The 22,387-nt window shown below is 39.7% G+C and overlaps 2 long non-coding RNA genes across 6 annotated transcripts in view; one reads left to right on the forward strand and one right to left on the reverse strand.

Moving 5' to 3' along the window:
* Positions 1 to 266: 266 nt before the first annotated feature.
* On the reverse strand, positions 267 to 17,539 carry LOC134486463 (uncharacterized). The gene is made up of 2 exons (XR_010065435.1): positions 17,483 to 17,539; positions 267 to 488 (listed from the first exon to the last, which is right to left on the reverse strand). It is a non-coding gene; the product is annotated as an uncharacterized LOC134486463 (long non-coding RNA).
* LOC102551848 (uncharacterized) overlaps positions 15,330 to 22,387 on the forward strand; it is a 38,426-nt gene continuing 31,368 nt past the window's right edge. For 2 of the 5 annotated variants that reach the window (XR_005502559.2, XR_352705.5), the window contains exons 1-2: positions 15,330 to 15,569; positions 18,286 to 18,458. This is a non-coding gene — a long non-coding RNA (uncharacterized LOC102551848). The remainder of the gene's footprint in view (positions 15,570 to 18,285; positions 18,459 to 22,387) is intronic. The other 3 variants (XR_005502561.2, XR_001837298.3, XR_005502560.2) reach the window with 2 other exon arrangements.

The following is a 22,387-nucleotide window of genomic DNA, read 5'->3' on the forward strand; positions in this document are numbered from 1 at the left end:
TTGGGCCAGGGATGTGGGCAGGGGTGAGCAGTGTTGGTGGTCTCTTCCGCTCTGCAGCCTCAGGAGTGCCCACCTGATCAGGCGGTTGGGTCTCTCTCTCACCGGGTCTGGGAGCAGAGAGCTGCTGCGGGCCAGGCTTGTTAATTTTCAAATGTCAACTGAAAACCCTTCAAGTATCTTTATCAAAGCACGAGATTCCCCAAACATGACCAGTGACTTTACCCAGAAACAGGGTCAAGAAGTAATACAATGAGCCATACTTGTTCCTGAAGCCATTTTCATATCATTTATTAAAAATGTATTTCCTCCATCTCACATTTAACAAGTGCTTGTCCTGTCGCAGCTCCCACACTTGGCTTTGCTTCCATCAGATGATTGGTTCTAAAGAGGTGCCACGAACTGAGTATGACAGCTGTACCCACTCTCCAAGAAGAAATAGAGGTGTCAAAGGAGGATCAGTAATTATCTCTAGATCATACAGCTATACCCTGAAAAACAGGATGGAAATATGAATCACTCCAATGTCAAAGTCAGTTCTTTATCTTGTCCTCATGTAGTCAAAGCTAGCTAAGAAGTTTACCAACTCAATGCTAGCAGAAGCTTCAAACAGTCGAACATTACAAGGGCAGACATATTCCAGGTGTTTGTTTTCAAGAACTGAAGTGAAGTGATTCAATTTATTTCATTTTTAGCATATCAAATTCATATGGCCTGCCTTTCTGTCTTCTAACAGCCTTTTGTAGTCCGTGTACTGTCAAACATTTCTTTCAGGAAAAACCCTTCCTCCTAATCTCCTCTTCTGTTTGAATCACTTTGAGTGAGGTGTAATCTTCAATGATTTTATTACCTCAGTTTCAGTTGGAAAGACAGTACTCACCTCTTATATATACGTCTATTTTTCTTTTATTAGTAAAATAGCTATATTTTTCTCTATAATAAATAGCTAAATTTCAATGTTAAATATCAGCTTCTGAACCCCTGGAAACACTTCCTAAATCCTGCTTTTTAATTTGGCTGTCATATCAAGACCCTGGGAGTTTCCTGTGCTATTTTTTTCTGGTTCCCAATAGGTAAGCCATTATCAAAGTTGATATACCATACATTCAAAGAGATACTATAAAGCTCTGTCCCTTCCTTCATACCTGAGGCCTTATCCTCAGCAGGAACTACCAACTAGTCTTTCTGCTCCTCTGACATCTCACAACATTCAATGCTAATAGTAAACGTTTGCAATTCAGCAGCTAGAATCATTTAAAATATATAAATTAAGCCATGCCAACTCTTTTTTGCAAAACAATGGATGATCCATCTTTGTTCTGACTGAAGGCCAAACTCCTACGGACTGAAGAGCCATTTCAAGAGAGCAACCCTGTTCCTCTCACCTGCTTTCTCTCTGTTAAATGCTCTTTCTCCTCTCATGACCTAGTTATGCCAGTTTTCTTACTTGTTCTACATCAGGCCAGTCCTGATGGACCATGGGAATTTCTCCACCTCTTTCCTCTGCCCAAAGTACTTTGAAAGCCAATCTCTACATGCCCACCTCCTACATTTCTGGAAAAGAATATTAGTCTAGAGCTCCTTCTCACACTTTGTATGTCCCAAGTTTGCTCAAAGACCATAGTGAAGTTACTGGTGGCCCCACTGCATTAGAGAGTTCTTTTTAAACCTCATTGTTATAAAAAGCCCCTACCTATAGCCTTGAACTGCCATTATATCTTATACAAACTTTTTATTGAGTCACCACTTCTAAACTCAGATGGTATGGAGATGTTATGGACAAGAATAAAATACACAATGTAGGCTGCTGTTCTGGACAGGGTTGAGATGTACATTTCAAAATCCTCATTAGCACTCCCAATTATCCATTATGGGTGGACCAACATCTGTAGTCAGTAGTTGTAGTAGTACAACTAAACATGTATCCTTAGAAGGATTATAACAGAGACTGAGGAAATGCAGCACTTTCTGATGGAAGTGATTCCTACCCTTGCCCTGAAGTCATGCTGAGTAAGCACACTGCTAAACCATCTACTTAGAGCCATCTGTATGGTATGTTTCTTCAATGACCCAACTCTTTGCATTGTCTTTCACTCTTGCTACAGTTCTGTCCTGAAAGAATATTGTTAAGCAGTCCTATCTTTTTCCTTGACTGATGTTTGGTTTTTCTACAACACTTGGTCCAGTTATCCCTCTTGACTCTTCTCTACTCTCCCTCTTGATACTGCATATTGCATTTCTGCTCTTCCTGAATAAGTTGTACTATAATTTATTTATTTTATTAGATTTAATGCGTTTTAATCTTTTTATATTTATTTGTGATACTCACTTACTGTTATATTGGTTTCCTTTAACATACAAACTTCATGAAGGAAGTAGATATTTGTTTTGTTTAGTGATATATATCCCAAGTACGTATGGAAGTGCCTGAGTTACAATGAGCAGAGAACAATCCTTAATCACAAACAAATCATGGCACTTTTAGAGTCATAAGAAAATTGTCATAAATGTCATGCAGGGATATTCCACCTCACACCAGTCAGAATGGCTAAGATAAAAAACTCATGTGATGGCAGATGCTGGCAACAATGTGGAGAGGATTGTGGGATTGCAAGCTGATACAACCTCTCTGGTAATCAGTGTGCAGGATCCTTAGAAAATTGGACATAGTACTACCTGAGGACCCAGCTATAGCACTCTTGGGCATATACCGAAAAGATGTTCCAACATATAACAAGGACACATGTTCCACTATGTTCATAGCAGACTTATTTATAATAGCCAGAAGCTGGGAAGAATCCAGATGTCCTTCAACAGAGGAATGGATACAGAAAATGTGGTACATTCACACAATGGGGGTACTACTCAGCTATTAAAAACAATGACTTCATGAAATTCATAGGCAAAGGAAGGAATTAGAAAATATCCTGAGTGATGTAACCCAATCTTACACACACACACACACACACACACACACACACACACACACATACACACACACACAACCCACATGATATGCACTCACTGATAAGTGGATATTAGGCCAAAAGCTCAGATTATCCAAGATACAATACACAGACCACATGAAGCTCAAGAAGAAGGACGACCATAGTGCGGATGCTTCTGTCCTTCTTAAAAGGGTGGGGTGCAAAATATTTATAAGAGGAGATATGAAGACAAAGTTTGGAGCAGAAACTGAAGAAATGACCACTCAGAACCTGACCCACCTGGGGATCCAGCCCACATACATATGGCCACCAAAACCAGACAATATTGCTGATGCCAAGAAGCTCATGCTGACAGAAGCCTGATATAGCTGTCTCCTGAGAGGCTCTGCCAGAGCATGACAAATACAGAAGTGAATGCTTGCAGTCAACCATTTAACTGAGAATGGGGTCCCCTTTAGAGGAATTAGAGAAAGGATTGAAGGATCTGAAGGGATTTGAAATACCATAAGGATAATGCCAACTAACCAGGACTCCCAGGGACTAAACCACCATCCAAAAAGTGGACAGACCCATGGCTCCAGTTGCATATGTAGCAAAGGATGGACTTGTTGGGTACCAGTGGGAGGAAAAGCCATTGATCATGCCAAAGCTGGAACCCCCAGTGTAGGGAAATGTCAGGGCTGGGAGGCAGGAAGTGGTGGGTGGTTTGGGAGGGGGAACACCATCATAGAAGAAGGGAGAGGGGGTATGAGATAGATTTATTGATGGGAGACTATAAATTTATACTTGAAATGTAAATTTTAAAAATTCAATAAAAATTGTCCATTATAATCACTTAAAAAATAAAAATAAAAAATAAATGTCATACAGAAGCAGTTATGACTAACATTAGCATTGTACTGCTCCCAGAGTAAGTCTCTCTTCCTGATACAATTTCATTTTCAGCATGAGATTTTGGATTTCTTGCACTTCATGAAATATCAACAGGACATCCAGACACTGTCGTTTGTAATAACGTTGCTGAGTATCATAAAATAATTATTGCATTATTCTTCTGGATTCTCTATGTTGGCAGCGACTGTGAAATAGTGTGCTGTTTTTAAAACAACAAATACAACCAAGATAGACATTGTGGAAAGTTTGGCAGAAATATCTTCAAATTGTAATTGATTTTGCAGTGCTAGAGTTAAAAGCTTTGCTTTTTATTTAGACACTATAACAAGATATACAATTAATACAGGAATATAGGAAAAGGGGAGAGCTTATTGAATCTATTCTTATAGATCTTTGATTATTGATATAAAATTAAGGTTATATTTGGTTATATTGCTATAGACCTTTATATATTCATAGAGGAGGTTCTATTTTGGTTACAACATACTATGCATCAACTTCTTTTAAGATTTTGTACCTATGTAATTCTTAAAAATGCAGGGTTAAGTTCTAGTCTTTTTGAAAGCTGTTATAAACTGTTTAAGATAATTAAGAAATGCAAGTTAGTCAATCAAAGTTATGGTTTTGTTAAGTACTAGTTTAGTTCCTCACTGGTTTTCTACATTAATCAGATGTAAACAGCTAAGACAAGCATCATTCGTATATTGAAATATACTGAAATAGATTGGTAGTCTTCAAAAACCTCAAAATTCTACATAATGTGGCATTTAAAGATGTTTTATTAGGTAAGACTTTTTAGCAATGAAACATATCAGATCCTCAAAAAACACCCCCATACTACTTTAAAGAAGATTATGAACATCGAAAAACCTCCTCATGGAGCTTGCTTCAAATGTGGCAAGCTGCTACTGGACAAGAAATTGCCCTTGCCCCAACTGCTGACAGTATGTTGTTGAAGCTGTGGACCAACAGGACACAAAAAGTCAATTGCCAAATTCTTCAAGGAAGTCCCTCTGTATATAAGCCCTTCATAATTCCAGCTTCACAGCAAAATCTGTCAGATATTCTGGGCCAATAGACTGAAAAGATGGATACTCTGTTGCATAGGAATCTTGGATTACTAAGTGGCCAATTGACAGGGAATGAACATAAAAATATCCAGGAAAGACAAAGGAGGGTCTTTGAGTTGAAGGGTGTGTAAGACAACATAGAAAAGGAGAAAGTGCTTTTTCCTTTCTGGGACTTTGGTGGAGTAAGGATGTCAGCTGTCTGCTTTCTCTGTCTCTTAACCTAAGATTCAGTTTATTTCGCTATTGTTCACAAAAAGCTCTTAGGTTAAAGGTTTATGCTAGGGCTCAACTGTATCACAACTACTTGTTTATAGTAAAGAGAAAGCTCCTGGATTAAAGGTCTGTGCTAGGGCTCAGCCACACCACAACAAGAAACAGGTTTTTCCAGTTCACAGCCTCAGGTTCACAATGTGATCAAATATTCTTCAACAGTTTATTCTTCATTGACTCATCACTGTTTCCAGAGCTTACAGCCTCAGCTGAAGTTTAATATTGTGGAAAATCAATGATTAAAAGATAACAATATCTAAATAATCCATAATCCCATGCCTGTAGATGATGCTTGGCAATGCCTGGAATCACAGTTCTGTTGTAAGTTGAAGAGCCTTCATGTGGTAGATTCTCTATAAGGAATAGATTGTACTCCCTTAAAACATGACTGAGTTCAGTCACTGTTCTTAAAAGAAAAATTAAATAAATGAACCTTGTGGGTCTTTTGTGAGCTCATATCAGAAATCACACAGGTCATTTGTGCTATAGTCACTGCCATGTTCACAGGAGGAAATTGACTACAACTTTGGATGTAAAAAGTAGTACAAGTGCAGATATCATAATCCTGAGTAGGTAGGAAGTCAGGATAGCATACCCCTCAGTGGAATCATTGAGCAGACAAAGAACAACGGAATCATGGGGCAGATAAAGAACAATTATAAAAATAAGGAAATCTGAATAATGTATGCACTTCATTTATAATACTGTATCAATATTAGTACATTAATTATGACAAACACAATATACTAATGTAAGATGATACTTACAAGAGCAATGGAAACTGTTGGTTCTATCTCCATAATTTCTCTATAAACAAAGCTCATGACCCTACAATTCAGAGTAAAGCAAAACCTTGCTAACAGCATGTATGAGGCCAGTTGTCTGTTACATCCTATTTCTCTGCATCTTGTATTGTACTGATAACATGATTTTCATGAGTAACTTACCTTCTTTTTCTGATAATATTTTTTAATTATTTATGAAAGATACATTTGTTTTCACACAATTTCATGTAATTTCCAGTTAATTGATTACTAAGCTATTTAGCAGGAACATTTAAGAAGATGTAGACAGATAATAAATAAGATAAAGATACATTAACATTTCCCTATTGATTGAGATTTATCAGTGTAACTATGTTACATTTGATGTAACCAGAATCTAATTTAGCCTTTCCAACAATGCTTGTAAACAGACTACATGAGAGGCAAACAGCAATCCCTAAATAATTCCATAGGAATGATATTAAAATTAAGATTTAGACACATTTATTCTACACATAAAATACATTCATACCACAATCACGTTCACTTGGGGTTCAGTTGGGGGGGAAGGTGGTAATGGGGGGAGGATGGGGAGGGGTTAGGGGGATGTTGGCCGTGAAACTGGGAAGGGGAATAACATTCGAAATGTAAATAAGAAATACTCAAGTTAATAACAATGGAAAAAATAAATAAAAAATTAAAAAAAACAAAAAAAATACATTCATATTTCTACCCCCACACTGTACTTTACTGTACAGGACACATTGAATTATCAAGACCTAATAGAAAAAGAGTATATATAGCATTTCACTGCTATCTTACACTGAGGACATTGCAATAATAAGGTGGGGCATATTCTCTAATATATAAGTACACTATTAAAATTAATTTCACCCTTTAAAAACTTACTTCTGTGCAGATACTAGAATACTTAAGGTTGCATATACAGCCTGCATTACATTCTCTTGGACAGTGCTGGTCTAATAGAGACTGGCATTGCATTACCCTTTATAGCCTCTTCCAAAATTGATTAGTACAATCTATAATTTGGTTGCGTAGTCTGTTCATAGGACATTATGGTATTTAAAGTATTTCATCTCATTAATCTACAGAAGCTTCAACAACAACAAATGCTAAAGAAGCAACTGAGTTTAGATGAATTATATTGTGGCTAATCATTTATTTTTATGAACCTAGGAAGATATCTTATTTTCTATTTATATAAATTTATTTCATTTTATTTTTTAATATTTGTATAGTATGCTTAAAGAAGAAATGAGAGAACAGTTTCTTATTTCCAGATCACTGTTGTAAACTTTGTAAATGTGTTTAATTCTAACAACTAACCAATGATTTTGGGATTGAGAGAATGCTCAATAGAAGAATATTTGCCAACCATGTTCAAGGCCCTGGGTTCAACCTCTAGCACTACAAACATTAAAATGAAACAAATAAACAGTTTCTTGAGAGGTACAACCCGGTCTCAGCAGACAAATTCTCAAATATTTCATGTGCATGGCACATAGTATACTCAGGCTTCAAGACTCAAATGTGGGCTCTGTTTATTCTACAGTGCCTCTTGGGTATATATACACATGAAATACTCCAGACTAGAAAAAGCATCACCTATACCTGTCAATCATGCAACTGCTCAAAACAGGTACTAACTAATGGAAGTCTAAGGCTATATTTTTTACGCCTAAGCAGACAGGAGTTTTGACACTTGGAGTCCATTCAAGTGTGAAGACTTCAATATCTGTGGTCCTTGTGGTAACATAGCATCCTTCTCAAGCCATAAGACAAACTATGAATAACACTTAACCCAAAAATAGATGTAGAGGTCTGATTTTGAATAAATCTTCTTGAACACTGTTCTGTTGTCTATCTAGAGTCAGTTAGCTAATGTTTCCTATGTCTGGCTTCTCAGTTCATTTTGATTAAACATAATTGTTTGGGTTATAACTATCATGAATTGAAATAGACATATATAGTGATTAAAATCTTAAATGTCTGTAAAAGGCCATGTGTTATAGACTTGGTCCCTAGCCGATAGTCATAATGTGAGGTAGTAAAACTTTTAAAAGGTTAGACTATATGGAGGAAGCTAGCTTTCTCATGACATGCTCCCTGCTATGATGCTCTGCCTCTGACAGGTCCAGAACAATGATTTCAAGCTACCCTGAATGGAAATCCCTAAAATAAAAATAAGCCCTTCCTATAAGTTGCTCATCTTAGTACTTTGGAACAGCAGTTGTAGTAGTTTGAAAGAGAATGATACAGTGTGCTCATATATTTGAATACTTGGTTTCAAGTTGATGGAAAGTCTTTGGAAAAGATTAGGAATTATGGACCTTGAAGGAGCTGTCACTGGAGGTGAGTTTTGAGATTCCAAAAGAAAATCACTAGGTCAACTCTGAGCAACTTAGCTTTATATAAGAACAGCACAGTAATCTTTTCCCAAATATTACAGATTTCCATAAAGACTACCTATTGCAAATCAGATCCCACAACCAAGAAGCAAGAAACCATGGGTGTTCATTCCTATTGGCTGAGGGTTTAATCTAGAGATATTAATGTCCCACCATGTTGACTGTTCAACCAACAAACATACTGGCAGAATAGTGAGGTGCTATGCTCCAGTGATGAAGCCATCAACATAGAAAACAATAGGGCAAATGTTAGAGAGGTTGACGTGGGATGAGTCAGGCATCACTGGTATCTTTTCTAGATTGAATTCTGTTGCTCTGACAAAACGCTTACCAAAAGGATCTCAGTAGATAACAGAATTTATTTGGCTTACACATCCTTATCACAGTCCATCACTGAAAGAAGTTAGGGCAGGAACTCAAATGGGAATTGAGCCAGGGACCATGGAGGAACACAGCTTACAACTCAGGACCTCCTACTTAGAGATTACACCACTCAAAGTGCTCTGGTCCCTCCTGCATCAGTCCTTAAGGCAGAAAATGTCACACAGATATTCCCACAACCCAACCTGATAGAGGCAGTTCCTAATTGAGGATCCCTCTTCCCAGGTGGCACCAGTTTGTGCCAAGTTGACTAAAACTAACCATCGCAGTACTGGTCTCCTAAACTGTAGATGTGCAGGTTTCCCTGAGAAGTGTCCTTGGATCAAATAAGCTGCAGAGGAGGAGGGCAACAAGCCAGACTGTCATGGGGAATGGGGATTGATATTTGGAAGATGGTCTTTGAGGAACTTTATATGGTGGCCTATGGGTGAGACCCAGTGGAAAAGTTTGCTTTTCCAAGACAAGGAAGACATCAAACTTTTTCCTTGAACACAACAACCCATGAGCGTAAAGACAAGGCTGTAGGACCTGTATAAGATAACAGCATGACTTCTGCCCACCTAAGCAAGCCTGGCCTCCAGACTGTCTAGTTCCGAGGTCTCATAAAAGGCTAATGGCTCCCCCTGAAGCAGTCTGATGCCTGCTTAATTACTGCACATAAAATTAATGTTGTGGAAATGTGAAGGGTACAGGAGAACCAGTCAGTTAATGTGTCAGAATCATTATGAATTTTTTGTGCTTCATCACTGCAAAGCGAGATCAGAAAATTGCTTGGAATTACCTGGAAATTGCTAACTATTTCCCCTGACCTCCACCACAGCCCTCACTGCTGTTTTCCTACTAGAACCCTGCATGTTTTCTGCTGCAAAACAAGGATGCTTTACTAAACAGCAAACAATCACAGTTAATCTGGAGTCTAGACTAAGAAAAAATTGGGCAATCTAAAATTCTGATCCCTAACGGAATACAATTTTGGAATGAGACCAATTTGAAGATAAGGAGGACCAACCAATTTGGATGAGTTGAGATTATCTTCAAATCAATGGTGAGAAAAGTCTTTTAAGACTGTACTTCTGACATGCCATGCTCAAGGCCTGCATGAGTCACATCATCCTGGCATCCAGGATCACTGAGAGATTTCCTGTCCTGGACCAGCAGACACATCACTCGTTCTAGTGACAAGGGCAAGGAATAGAGCCAGTTCCTCAGGTAATGAAGAATAAGGCAACCCAGCCACATGTTCATAACTGATTAAGGTGACAGTCCTTGCGATGGCTCTGTCTGTAGCACATGACTTCCCAGACTTCATCTGGAACTGAATATACATGATATAGATGGCACTCCCAGTAAGTGGCTCTTTCTGACATATACACAGACTTCTTGTGGGCTTCTTTGTCAGAGAAAAATACACAAAATTGATAGATATTCATTCACAATGAAAAGTGTTCTGGATAGGTTATTTGTTTGGAAAGAACTGGAAATTCTTTTTAAAAATGGTACCATTATTAGAAATTATATTTCTATTCTACAAGATAAGAGGTGAAACAAACCCCTTGTACAGCACAACTCTTCTAGCCAGTGGGTGAAAAGGGGGATTCTGCTTGGCCATTAATATGCACTAATATACATTTAACACATTTAATATTCATGGTTTCCTTCATGTTTGGTATGATCTGGTAGTTGAAGCATGGAACTGGATATCTGTTCTCAGTTTGGAGGTGTGAGCTACATGATGCAGGAGGCCACTGGGAACTAGAGTGTGTATTGTGTATTTTCTAGCTAAGAAATGTGGTTTCATGGTATGAGATATTTAACTGTGCTTGGTGAGTGACCCTTAAAAAAAGGACCTGACCATCCCCATAGGACTATACCAGATGTATTCTCTCTTGTTTGAAACCCCTTTAAACTCTGAATTAATTAGTTCTACTTTTCAGGTTTGTTTTTCCTTTTGGATTTTTTTGTTTTGTTTTTAATTCTCCAGGTAAAGAATCAAATTTGAGAGTGCCTAAATTATACTTTGACTGGACAGTATGAGTTATGTGTGTCTGCATACATGTATGCATGCATGTGCAAGCATACATGTATGTGTCTATGTTCATGACTGTGTGTTCTATTTACAGAAAGAGGCCAGAGATCAACAGCAGATATTTTCCTCAATCAATCTCCACTTTATGTTTTAAAACAGTGTCTCTGATAGAAATTGATGATCATGGAATCTTCTAGCATACCCCAATGATCCTATTGTGTCTACTTCTCCAGAACTGAGATTACAGGGATGTACTGCAGCACCTGGCTTTTTATGTGAGTACTGGGGATCTGAACTCATGAATTTATGCTTACACAGAAAGCAACTTTTCTGAGACATCTTCCAAGTACTAGAATCCATTCCTTGCTTTTAAAAGTTGAGGAAAAGATATTGATTTGAAAAAAAAACAAGACAGGGGACACTGACACACAACTCAGACAGGTTAAAAATGTCTTTGACTGGCAAGCTCCAGAGGAAGTGACAAGAACCTTCTCCATCCTTGAGTAGGCTGGCTTCCATTCCCAGTCTCTGTCCATCTAGGACCACTAGCAGCTCACTGAAACCCAAAGTGTCATCCTATAATGTCACACATAACTTTATATGTGTCCTCACTCAAAGAATAGAGCTAGGATTTTCTTTTAGCAGATGATTTCTTCCCATTTGCTCTTGTTGAAATGACAGATATGTTTAGTTTATTTCTGTCATTTGATATGCTCTAATTTTATAGCTTAAAATTATTTCCATATGGCCTGTTTCCATTGTGATTTTTTCTAATTATAAAATTATTTGTGTTTTTATTTCAGTAGTGTGACTTTATAAACATTATTTTTCATAATGCCTTTAATTATCTATTTTTTAGGAAGCATCTCACCATTGCCAGCTATTAATAATATCATTAACATATTCCTTCTCTCATTTGATCATTCTGGCCCTTCATCTAATTTAATTGATTGCAATCTCTTTCAATTGTATAAAATACGGTCTATGAACTCTTGTGCTTGTAGTTTTAAATATCCTTGGGTTTCCCCTACACACAGTTGAGTATTGGAGCACACGCATGTGCACACACACGCGCGCACACACACACACACACACACACACACACACACACACACACACCTCTCATTCTTTTTCTCCTTCTAATTACTCTAGTATCATTTCATTGTCAGATCATAGGACATCGCCATTCCATTTCAGTCTGGTACTCTGTTTCTCACCTTTGTTTTACTGTTATTCCCATGGATGGATAAAGTTGATTTTCACAAACTTTCTTATCCCTTCTTTATCTTCCTAATGTGTTGACATTGTTCATGCAATGGGTCCTTCAACACAGGAAAAAAAATGTCTTCCTAGAGCTGTCATGGCATAAGTATGTAACAATGGGCCCAGGTAAGAGGTGTGCATTCTCACTCACATAATGCCCTTCTTACATATCACTATGGTCATGTGGTGGTCTCACATTGCATTTCTGTGAAAGGGCCCAGACCTTACTAACCTCTGACCTTCCAGCATGGTACCCTAGAAGGTACATCTTCACTAAAAAGGCTTAGTAAATTTATGATATATTCTCTTTAATTCTCATTAACACATCATGCAAATTTTCAATATAAAATTGAAACTTGGAATAGCTATGGATTTTGTTATTGTTTGATTTCTTTTTAAACTGGGACAGGTCTACAGGCCAAACTGGCCTACCACTCTATACACAGCTGCAGGTGAACTTCTGATCCTTCAGTGTCTCTAGTGCTGGAATTACAGAACAGGGCCCAGTTTATGCTGTGTTTGGGTTTGAACCCAGACTTTTACGCATGCTTGGCGAGTGGTCTCTCATCCAAGCTAATGTCTGTCCCCAGTCAATCCCTTTTGAATTGTTTGTTTCCGGGAGCTTTGTTTGCACACTGGCTTTAAATGTTCCTGTGGTTCCGCCACACTGTATTTCTTCCTCGACTGCACTTCTGTTGTTTGCAGTCCTTGCTGCATCTTATGCTGCTGCTACTTAGAACTGTTTCTTTAAGACTTGTGATGGTTCTGTTTCTTCTCCCTGCCTTCTAAATATGGATTCATGGCATCTAATCCAGGTCCTCCAGGCTCACCAATCTCTCAAGGTATCTTTTCTCTATTTGCCTCTTCTTTATAAGTTCCTGCCCCTCTCTTTCCATCTTCTTCCCTCCCACATCTTTTTTCTAGGTACTGGCCATTGTGTTCCTCCTTACATCTAGAGGAAGATTTCCTTCAAGTTTTCATTTTGATTTGTTTCTATACAGAAACATTAATTTCAACTGTCTTTCCCTTGACGCCTTTTTTCTGGGCATTTTCCTCAGTTGGAGTCTTGTTTTTGCTCATTGCTCCTCTGGTTCTTTGTTTTCGTCATTTGTTTTATAAATGCTGCCCAGGTTTGTTTTGATGACTCATTTCTGAGGCATGTAATTTTTCCAGCCATTTGTTGGAAAATCGTTAGAAAAATACAGCCATAGTAGTCCTGGTACTCACAATTTCAAATGCTTTTTAAATGTGCTTCCGACTGATCACTGGCCAGCAGCTACATGTCAAATGCAGTCTGTCTGTCTCCTTTCTGCAAGTTTGAGCCTCACTTAGCAACTCCTACATGGTTTCCCCTGATTGAACAGAGCTCTGAGAATTCCTGCAATTAGCAATATACTGGGTTTGACTAGAACAACACAGGGATTTGAGTTCTGAATCTCAAACCAAATTTCAAAGAAATTTACATTTCTCTTTGGTTTTGAGGCCTGCAGGGGAACATGCTTCTGCTATAATCCTCACTCTGCCCCAGTGTTGCAGCCTGTGCTCTCAGAACCCCTCCAGACACTAGGAACTGAGAAAGGGAAGTTTCCTTTGAATTTGCAGAACCTGGTGTTTGTACCCTTTTGCCATTCTGCTTGCTGCTTTAAAAAAGAAAATCCCATCAACAAGGCAGGAAATGCAGAGTTTATGAATTCCTATTAAAAACTGAGAGCCCCTCCCTGATTTCTTTGTTTCAGGCTTAGCTAGTCTTCTGCTAGTCTGTCTCCATATGGTGACTATCCCTAGTAATTTTACCAAGCTCAAATGATCAAGTTTAGTGTTGTCAAATACATGGAGCTTTCCTCTTAGTATGTGCTTTTATTGTCTTCTTTAAATGTCCTTTCTTTATTTGTAATTCAGAGCTACACTGCTGTGCCGCCTTCTCCCCATGTCCTCAGTACTCTTTTGCACAGAATCTTGCATCTGTTTGCTTAATATGGGCTAGGGGAATTGCAATTGGAATGTATCTTACATACTGCCTATGAGGAACAGTTTCCCAGATTTCCTATCCTTCCTCACATCTCTACAATTCACTCTGACTTCAACCATGGCCCCTGGAGGATGAATGACCACACAGGGACCCTTCTACATTTGCTCCATCTCACCTGAGGATGTCACGTTGCAGACAATAAAAATACCCTGTTTCCCTCTTTCTTAGTTAGGCTACCACTGTGAACAAACACCATTACCAAGACAAATCTCATAGGAACATTTTAATTGGGGTTAGCTTATAGTTTCAGAGGTTCACTCCATTCTTATCAAGAAGGGAACATGGCAGCATCCAGTCAGGCTTGACACACCTAAATCTGAGAGTTCTACATCTTCATCTGAAGGCGCTAGAAGAATACTGGCTCCCAGGCAGCTACAATGAGGGTCTTAAAGCCCATGCCCACAGTTACACACCTACTCCAACAGGGCCATACCTTTTACTAGTGCTACTCCCTGGGCCAAAAATATACAAACCATGACACCCTCCAAGTAAAAATAGTAAAATCTTGAGTTTCACAGGACCTGGACTTAACTCAGCCCCCTCCCACAGCTTTGCCGTGATTCTGGCCACCATCTCAAACTAAATGAAACACCAGACGTGTCCTATGTAAGTCTTTTCACAGGTTGCTCATGCTTTTGAGAAAATTCTATCCTCACTTATCTCATTCTCTTATATCTTCATATATATTTCATATAGTGTCACATTTCTAACGTAGACTACTATGGTGACTGTATTTAAAATCTTCCGGCCTTTCCTCTGCTAAAACTTCTTTCCCTCATACTGCTTTATTTTATAATTTTCATTCATAACACTTGCCATCTTTTAGCTGTTAGCATTCCTTCTAGGTTCCACCCACAGTTGCCTGGCAACAGCCCGTAGCCCTGGCTTACTATAAAAGGGGCTGTTTTCCTGCTCCTGGATCTTATTCTCTCTGACTCTCTTCTCTCCTTCACCCCTTTCTCCTCCTCTCCTCTTCCCCATTCCCCCTCCACATGTTCCTGACAGGCCTTTCTTCTCTCTCTCTCTCTTTCTCTCTTTCTCTCTCTGTCTTTCTCTGCCTCTATTCCCTTCTCAATTTTCCTTCCCATGCCCTAAATAAACTCTATTCCATACTATATCTGTCATACGACTGTTACCTCAGCAGTAAGGGATGCCTCAGCATAGACCTGCTGAGACACCCCTCACATCACCACACCTGGCTCTATCAAACATATGCCTGGCTCCTTTAAAAAAATATATGAGCATACTTGACAATCTATTCTGTTGTTGTGGTTACTGCCTGTCTCTCTGAATCTAAACAAATGCCTCATGACCACCGGGGTCTGGTTATATAGCACTGTTATATAGCAGTATATCCTTAACTCTAAAACACTATTTGGAATATAGGAGAATCTTGGTATACATCTGTGAATAACTAATAAAATATTCAACAGAAGGAGGAGCCTACTGATCATATTTCATCAAATCCATTCTCATGGAGGTTGAAAATCAAAATACGGTAAGTCAAATATTAATGTTCTCCGAAAGTGTCAAGGAATATCTATTTCTGGAGGCCACTGAGAACATATCTCCTGAGTCCACTGTAGAAGCATGGTTTTTGAACCTAATGTAAATGTGTGTTCCCCTGAAACTATGGCAATGCAAAGTCTCTTGCCTCTTCCAATTCATTCATTCATTCATTCATTCATTCAATGTTCTACAAACAACAGTTTAAGTATTGTTCTTTAAATTTAAACATGATCTCATTCCCATGTCATTTGAGCAAGTAAAATATCTCTCATGGTGGAAACCACTGCTAGCACCATAGCTTAGCAGCAGACTTCTTCCTCACTGTGGTCAGTGTCCTCCTGTGGGTATGGTAGGCAACTGGATACTCCCCACTTCTTTCCTGTTGTATTTCCCTCCTAAAATAAAAACCTCCTTACTGAAGTAGAAGGAAAACCCAAGTTAAGAATACAGATGGAAATGAGAATGCTTCACTCCTTCTTTAAAAGGAGAACAAGAATACCCTTGCGAGGGAATAGGGAGGCAAAGTTTAGAAGAGAGGGAGAAGGAACGCCCATTCAGAGCCTGCCCTACATGTGGCCCATATATATACAGCCACCAAACTAAATAAGATGGGTGAAGCAAAGAAGTGCAGGCTGACAGGAACTGGATGTAGATCTCTCCTGAGAGACACAGCCAGAATACAGCAAATACAGAGGCGAATGCCAGCAGCAAACCACTGAACTGAGAACAGGACCCCCGTTGAAGGATTCAGAGAAAGGACTGGAAGAGTTTGAAGGGGCTCGAGACCCCATATGAACAACAATGCCAAGCAACCAGAGCTTCCAGGGACTAAGCCACTACCTAAAGACTATACATGGACTGACCCTGGACTCTGACCTCATAGGTAGCAATGCATATCCTAGTAAGAGCACCAGTGGAAGGGGAAGCCCTGGGTCCTGCTAAGACTGAAACCCCAGTGAACTAGACTGTTGGGGGGAGGGCGGCAATGGGGGGAGGGTTGGGAGGGGAATACCCATAAGGAAGGGAGGGGGGAGGGGGGATTTTTGCCCAGAAACCGGGAAAGGGAATAACACTCGAAATGTATATAAGAAATACTCAAGTTAATAAAAAAAAAGAGAGAGAGATAGCTTACAAGTGACATTCGAAATTCTGTTAATGGTTACAGGCATTCTTTTGGTGATGGTGCCATTTACAGCAGGCAGAGTGAGTTTATATCATTACTTTGCTACCACTGTTGCATCTTGGAGCACACATTAACTGTTTTTCTATTGTTATGGAAAGGTGCCATGACCAAGATAATTCTTACAAAAGAAAGCATTTCAGGGGGTTAATTCATTATCATCATAGCAGGGAACAGATAGGCATGGTGCTATAGTAGTTGAGAGCTTTGCATCCTGATATGCAGGCAGAAGAGAGACAGAGAGACACAAAGAGAGACAGAGAGATAGACAGAGAAAGAGAACAGAGAGAGAGAGAGAGAGAGAGAGAGAGAGAGAGAGAGAGAAGCTAGGCCTGGTATGGGCTTTTTAAAGCTTGAAGCCCACCACCACCCTCACCCACCAGTGACATACTTCTTCTGGCAAGGTCACCCCTACTCCAATAAGGTCACACCTCCTAACTTTTCTAATACTTCTCAAACAGTGCCTCTCTCTGATGACTAAGCATTCAAATATCAGAGCCTAAGGGAGCCATTGCCATTCAAACCACCACATACTTTCTAAGTATAAACACTGCTTATCCAGGTTATGATGGAAGGCAGATGATACTATCAGCTTGGATTCTTCTTAGTAAACCACTTCATGTCACTTTTTACAAAGATAAGTGAGTTACTGAACATGGCATTAGTCTCCCTGTTTTTCTTCAAGCCTTAGAATTTCCACAATTCTATTTAGTCACACATACCACAAAAGGGAACCTGACAAACAACCGTCCAGAGCATTTCCTTGAGGGGTATTACTGTTAGCATTCTGTCTAAGCTCTGCCCCACAGTTACCTAGCAGCAGCCAGGTATGCATGACACTATAAAAGGGGCTGCTTGCCCACTCTCCTCTCTCTCTCTCTCTCTCTCTCTCTCTCTCTCTCTCTCTCTCTCTCTCTCTCTCTCTCTCTCTCCCTCTCTCTCTCTTGTTCCTCTCCTACTCTTGCCTTCCTTCCCCCTCTCTCCCATTCCCATCCCTCCATCTCTCCATTTGCTCATGGCCTATCTCTCTCTCTCTCTCTCTCTCTCTCTCTCTCTCTCTGTTTGCCTTTCTCTGCCCCTATTACCCTCTTAACTTCTCTCCACAAGCCCTGAATAAACTCCTTCTATACTATACCTTCATGTGGCTGGTCCGTAGAGGGAAGGGATGCCTCAGCATGGGTCTAAAGAGGAACACCCTTGCCCTCACCACACCTCCATAGAACATATTCCTCACTCTCTTTAGCTTTTTATAATCACATCAATTGCTACACAAACAGCCAAAGGCATATTAAGGTAGAGATTGGTGAGCATCCAGGACCAGTGTCCCCATATCTTATTCCCACAGCCAAGCTGTATTTGAGTCACCTCATACATTCAATCTTCTTATTCTAGGAACAAATAACAAAAGATCTACTTTCTTTCCCTAAGGATTAGTGTTTCAGTTTCCAGAATTTCCTGGGATTTGACTAGCACATTATGAATTTTTGCATTCATTAATATCTTCCTCCTTTATACTTTGAAACAGGGTTCTACTATATGGAAACAGGATGTGTTTGTCCATTCATCTGCTGATGGGTATTTGAATTGTCTCCAATTATTGTGAGAAAAGAGTTGCTGTAAACACTGTGCACAAGCTTTTATGTGAATATGCTTTTATGCCTTCAGTAAATACAAAGAGACTAAAGGCAGAGTTGTATGGTAACTATGTTTATATATATATGAATTGTTAATTAGTGTCTTAAAACACTTCCCACATTCTCACCAGCCACTCACAATATTTAGTGAGATGAGGCTTCGACAGTGTTACCCATCTAGTGAGTTCATGGTGACTTACACTTCCCTTCTAAGTCTTAGCAATTTGAAACTTACATCCTTCACTTTGTTGGAGCTAAGCCAGTAAAGGCAGTGAAGGTGTGACAAAATACAAAGTTCATAGGCACAACCAGGGGGTGGAAGTGTGAGGAATTCCTGAAAAAAGTTAGTCATATGTCATTCTAAAGACAGTGTCCCTTGATGAACAGGAAAAGACTTTCACCAAGGATCTTAATACATGGCAAAGGCAGAATGGGATCCAGTGTAAAGCTACACATTGCTGAGCAAACTCAGCTTGAGATCAGATGCTTTATGTGTTCTAAGAAACTGATAAAAAGAGCACCTTGGAGATGAATATTTCGGATTATAATGAGCAAAGTTTACAGTAAGTCACCTAAAGACAGTAAGTTAGAGAGATTTGGGGGTGTTGAGTTTCTCTGAATGACCTCCTCTGAAACAAACAAACCAGCTTCAAATGGATGTTAACAGTCATTTAAAGGGCAGAAGTTCTTCCCATCCCAGCCAGCATAAATGACTGTCCCTTAAGCTATCTACTTAGTACTTACAAAAGGGCAAAAATCAATGTGGAGAAACACACCCCTCTCTAATGACCTTAAGTCCAAGCAGAAAATGCTGACATAGTGCCAGGGGTAACAGGACATGGTCTCAAATATCCAGTAGTTCAACTGCATCTTCTGATGAAGACTTGTGAGGAAGGGGGTTTTAATTTCGACAAGGAATTTTCAGAATGGCCTCCCAGAGGAGACGGCATTTGAACTAAACCTTGAAAGGCAGAGTCAAGACAGAAAGCCGGCCTCTGAGCTTCTGTGTTAAGAGGACCCTGGGATCAATCCAACAGAGGCTGAATTCTGAGCATTGGAGCATGGAGGCATGTTCTTGAGTATCTCCAGTATAGAAAGCTAACATTTAACAAGCCAGTCTCTGGCAAATTTTAAAATGTGTAGTGTTCAAACAAACAGCTCTTCTTTAAACCCTGCAAGCATTGGAAAGTGCCTGCATGGGAGTGCCTGGCCCGAGGGAGACACTCCTAAGTACGTGTGGGTTGAATGAGGAAGTGAACTAAGGACCAGACACCTGAAGGCAGAAAGGCATGATGGGAGGGTGGAGACAGCAGAGACACAAACCCCCTTGGAGGAGGGAAGGTAAAGTCCAGCTAGAGAAGCAGAGGACAGGTCATCACGCATCTAGCTTTCAGCCAAAGTCATTCTTATATTCAGCATATTGGGAATAAAGGAGGTGGTAAAGAGTAGCAGGGACCTCACAGCTTAGTCACAGCAGGCAGAGAGCAGAGCCCCACAACACAAATCCTCTAATCCCCAGGACAAAACCTGCAATATTGCAAAACCTGAAACTTGAATGTAATCCTGAACCGATATCTTTTTTTAAATTTTTTATTAGATATATTTCTCTGCTTACATTTCAAATGCTATTCCCCTTCCCTGTTTCCTGTCCATAAGTCCCCATTCCCTCCCCGCCCACATATGGTTATTTCCCCCATACATCCCCCTTACTGCACCCCATATTCCCCTGCACTAGGAGCCCAACCTTGGCAGGACCAAGGGCTTTCTCTTCCACTGGTGCCCCAACAAGGCTATTTATTCTCTGCTACATATGCAGTTTGAGCCCTGAGTCAGTCCATGTATACTCTTTAGGTAGTGGTTTAGTCCCTGGAAGCTCTGGTTGGATGGCATTGTTCTTTTTATGGGGTTGCAAGCTCCTTCAACTCTTTCAATACTTCCTCTAATTCACCCCAAGGGGTCATGTTCTCAGGTCAGTGGTTTGCTGCTAGCATTGACCTCTGTATTGGACATGCTCTGGACATGTCTCTCAGGAGAGATCTATATCTGGCCCCTATCAGCATGCATTTTTTAGCTTCATCAATCTTATCCAGTTTTGGTGGCTGTGTGTATATATGGGCCACATGTGTGGCAGGCTCTGAATGGCCTTTCCTTGAGTTGTTGCTCTAAACTTTGCTTCCATATCCCCTCCTATGGATATTTTTCCCCTTTTAAGAAGGAGTGGGAGCATCCGCACTTTGATCATCCTTCTTCTTGAGCTTCCTGTGGAGTGTGGATTGCATCTTGGGTAATTCGAGCTTTTTTGGCTAATATCCGCATATCGGTGAGTGCATACGAAGTATATTTTTCTGTGATTGAGTTACCTCACTCAGGATGATATTTTCTAGTTCCATTTGCCTATGAATTTCATGAAGTCATTGTTTTTGATAGCTGAGTAGTACTCCATTGTGTAGATATACCACATTTTTTAAATTCATTCCTCTGTTGAAGGGCATCTGGGTTCTTTCCAGCTTTTGGCTATTATAAATAAGGCTGCTATGAACATAGTGGAGCATGTGTCTTTGTTATATGTTGGAGCATCTTTTGGGTATATGCTCAAGAGAGGTATAGCTGGGTCCTCAGGCAGTGCAATGTCCTTTTTTCTGAGGAACCTCCAGACTGATTTCTAGAGTGGTTGTACCAGTCTGCAATCCCACCAACAATGGAGGAGTGTTCCTCTTTCTCCACATCCTTGACAGCATCTGTTGTTACCTGAGTTTTTATCTTAGCCATTCTGACTGGTGTGAGGTGGAATCTCAGGGTTATTTTGATTTGCATTTCCCTGATGACTAAAGATGTTGAACATTACTTTAGGTTCTTTTTGGCCATTTGATCATCCTCAGCTGAGAATGTTTTGTTTAGCTCTGTACCCCATTTTTAATAGGGTTATTTGGCTCTCTGGACTCTAACTTCTTGAGTTCTTTGTATATTTTGGATATCAACCCTCTATCAGATGTAGGATTGGTAAAGATCTTTTCCCAATCTGTTGGTTGTTGTTTTGTCCTAATGACGGTGTCTTTTGCTTTACAAAAGCTTTGCAGTTTTATGAGGTCCAATTTGTTGATTCTTGATCTTAGAGCATGAGCCATTGGTGTTCTGTTCAGGAAATTTTCCCCAGTGCCCATGTGTTCGAGACTCTTCCCCACTTTTTCATCTATTAGTTTGAGTGTATCTGGTTTGATGTGGAGGTCCTTGATCCACTGGGACTTAAGCTTTGTACATGGGGATAAGAATGGATCGATTTGCATTCTTCTCCATGCTGACCTCCAGTTGAACCAGCACCATTTGTTGAAAATTCTATCTTTCTTCCATTGGATGGTTTTAGCTCCTTTGTCAAAGATCAAGTGACTATAGGTGTGTCAGTTCATTTCTGGGTTTTCAATTCTGCTCCATTGATCTATCTGTCTGTCTCTGTACCAATACCATACAGTTATTATCACTATTGCTCTGCAATACCGCTTGAAGTCAGGGATGGTGATTCCTCCAGAAGTTCTTTTATTGTTGAGTATAGTTTTCGCTATCCTGGGTTTTTTGGTATCCCAAATGAATTTGCTAATTGCTCTCTCTATCTGTGTAAAGAATTGAGTAGGAATTTTGATGGGGATTGCGTTGAATGTGTAGATTGCTTTTGGCAAATGGCCATCTTTACTATATTAATCCTGCCAATCCATGAGCATGGAAGATCTTTCCCTCTTCTGGGATCTTCCTCAATTTCTTTCTCCAGAGTCTTGAAGTTCTTGTCATACAGATTTTCACTTGCTTGCTGAACCAATATCTTAGTTAGGGTTTTGGTTCTGTGAAGAAAGACCATGACCATGGCAACTCTTATAAAGGAAAAACATTTATTTTCGACTGACATACAGTTTCAGAGGTTTAGTCCATTATGTTCATGTCAGGAAGCATAGCAGCACCAAGGCAGACGTGTTGCTCAAGAAGTATCCTAGGGTTCTGCATCAA

The sequence above is a fragment of the Rattus norvegicus genome, chromosome 3, assembly GCF_036323735.1.
Source record: "Rattus norvegicus strain BN/NHsdMcwi chromosome 3, GRCr8, whole genome shotgun sequence".
NCBI classification, from domain to species: Eukaryota; Metazoa; Chordata; class Mammalia; order Rodentia; family Muridae; genus Rattus; species Rattus norvegicus.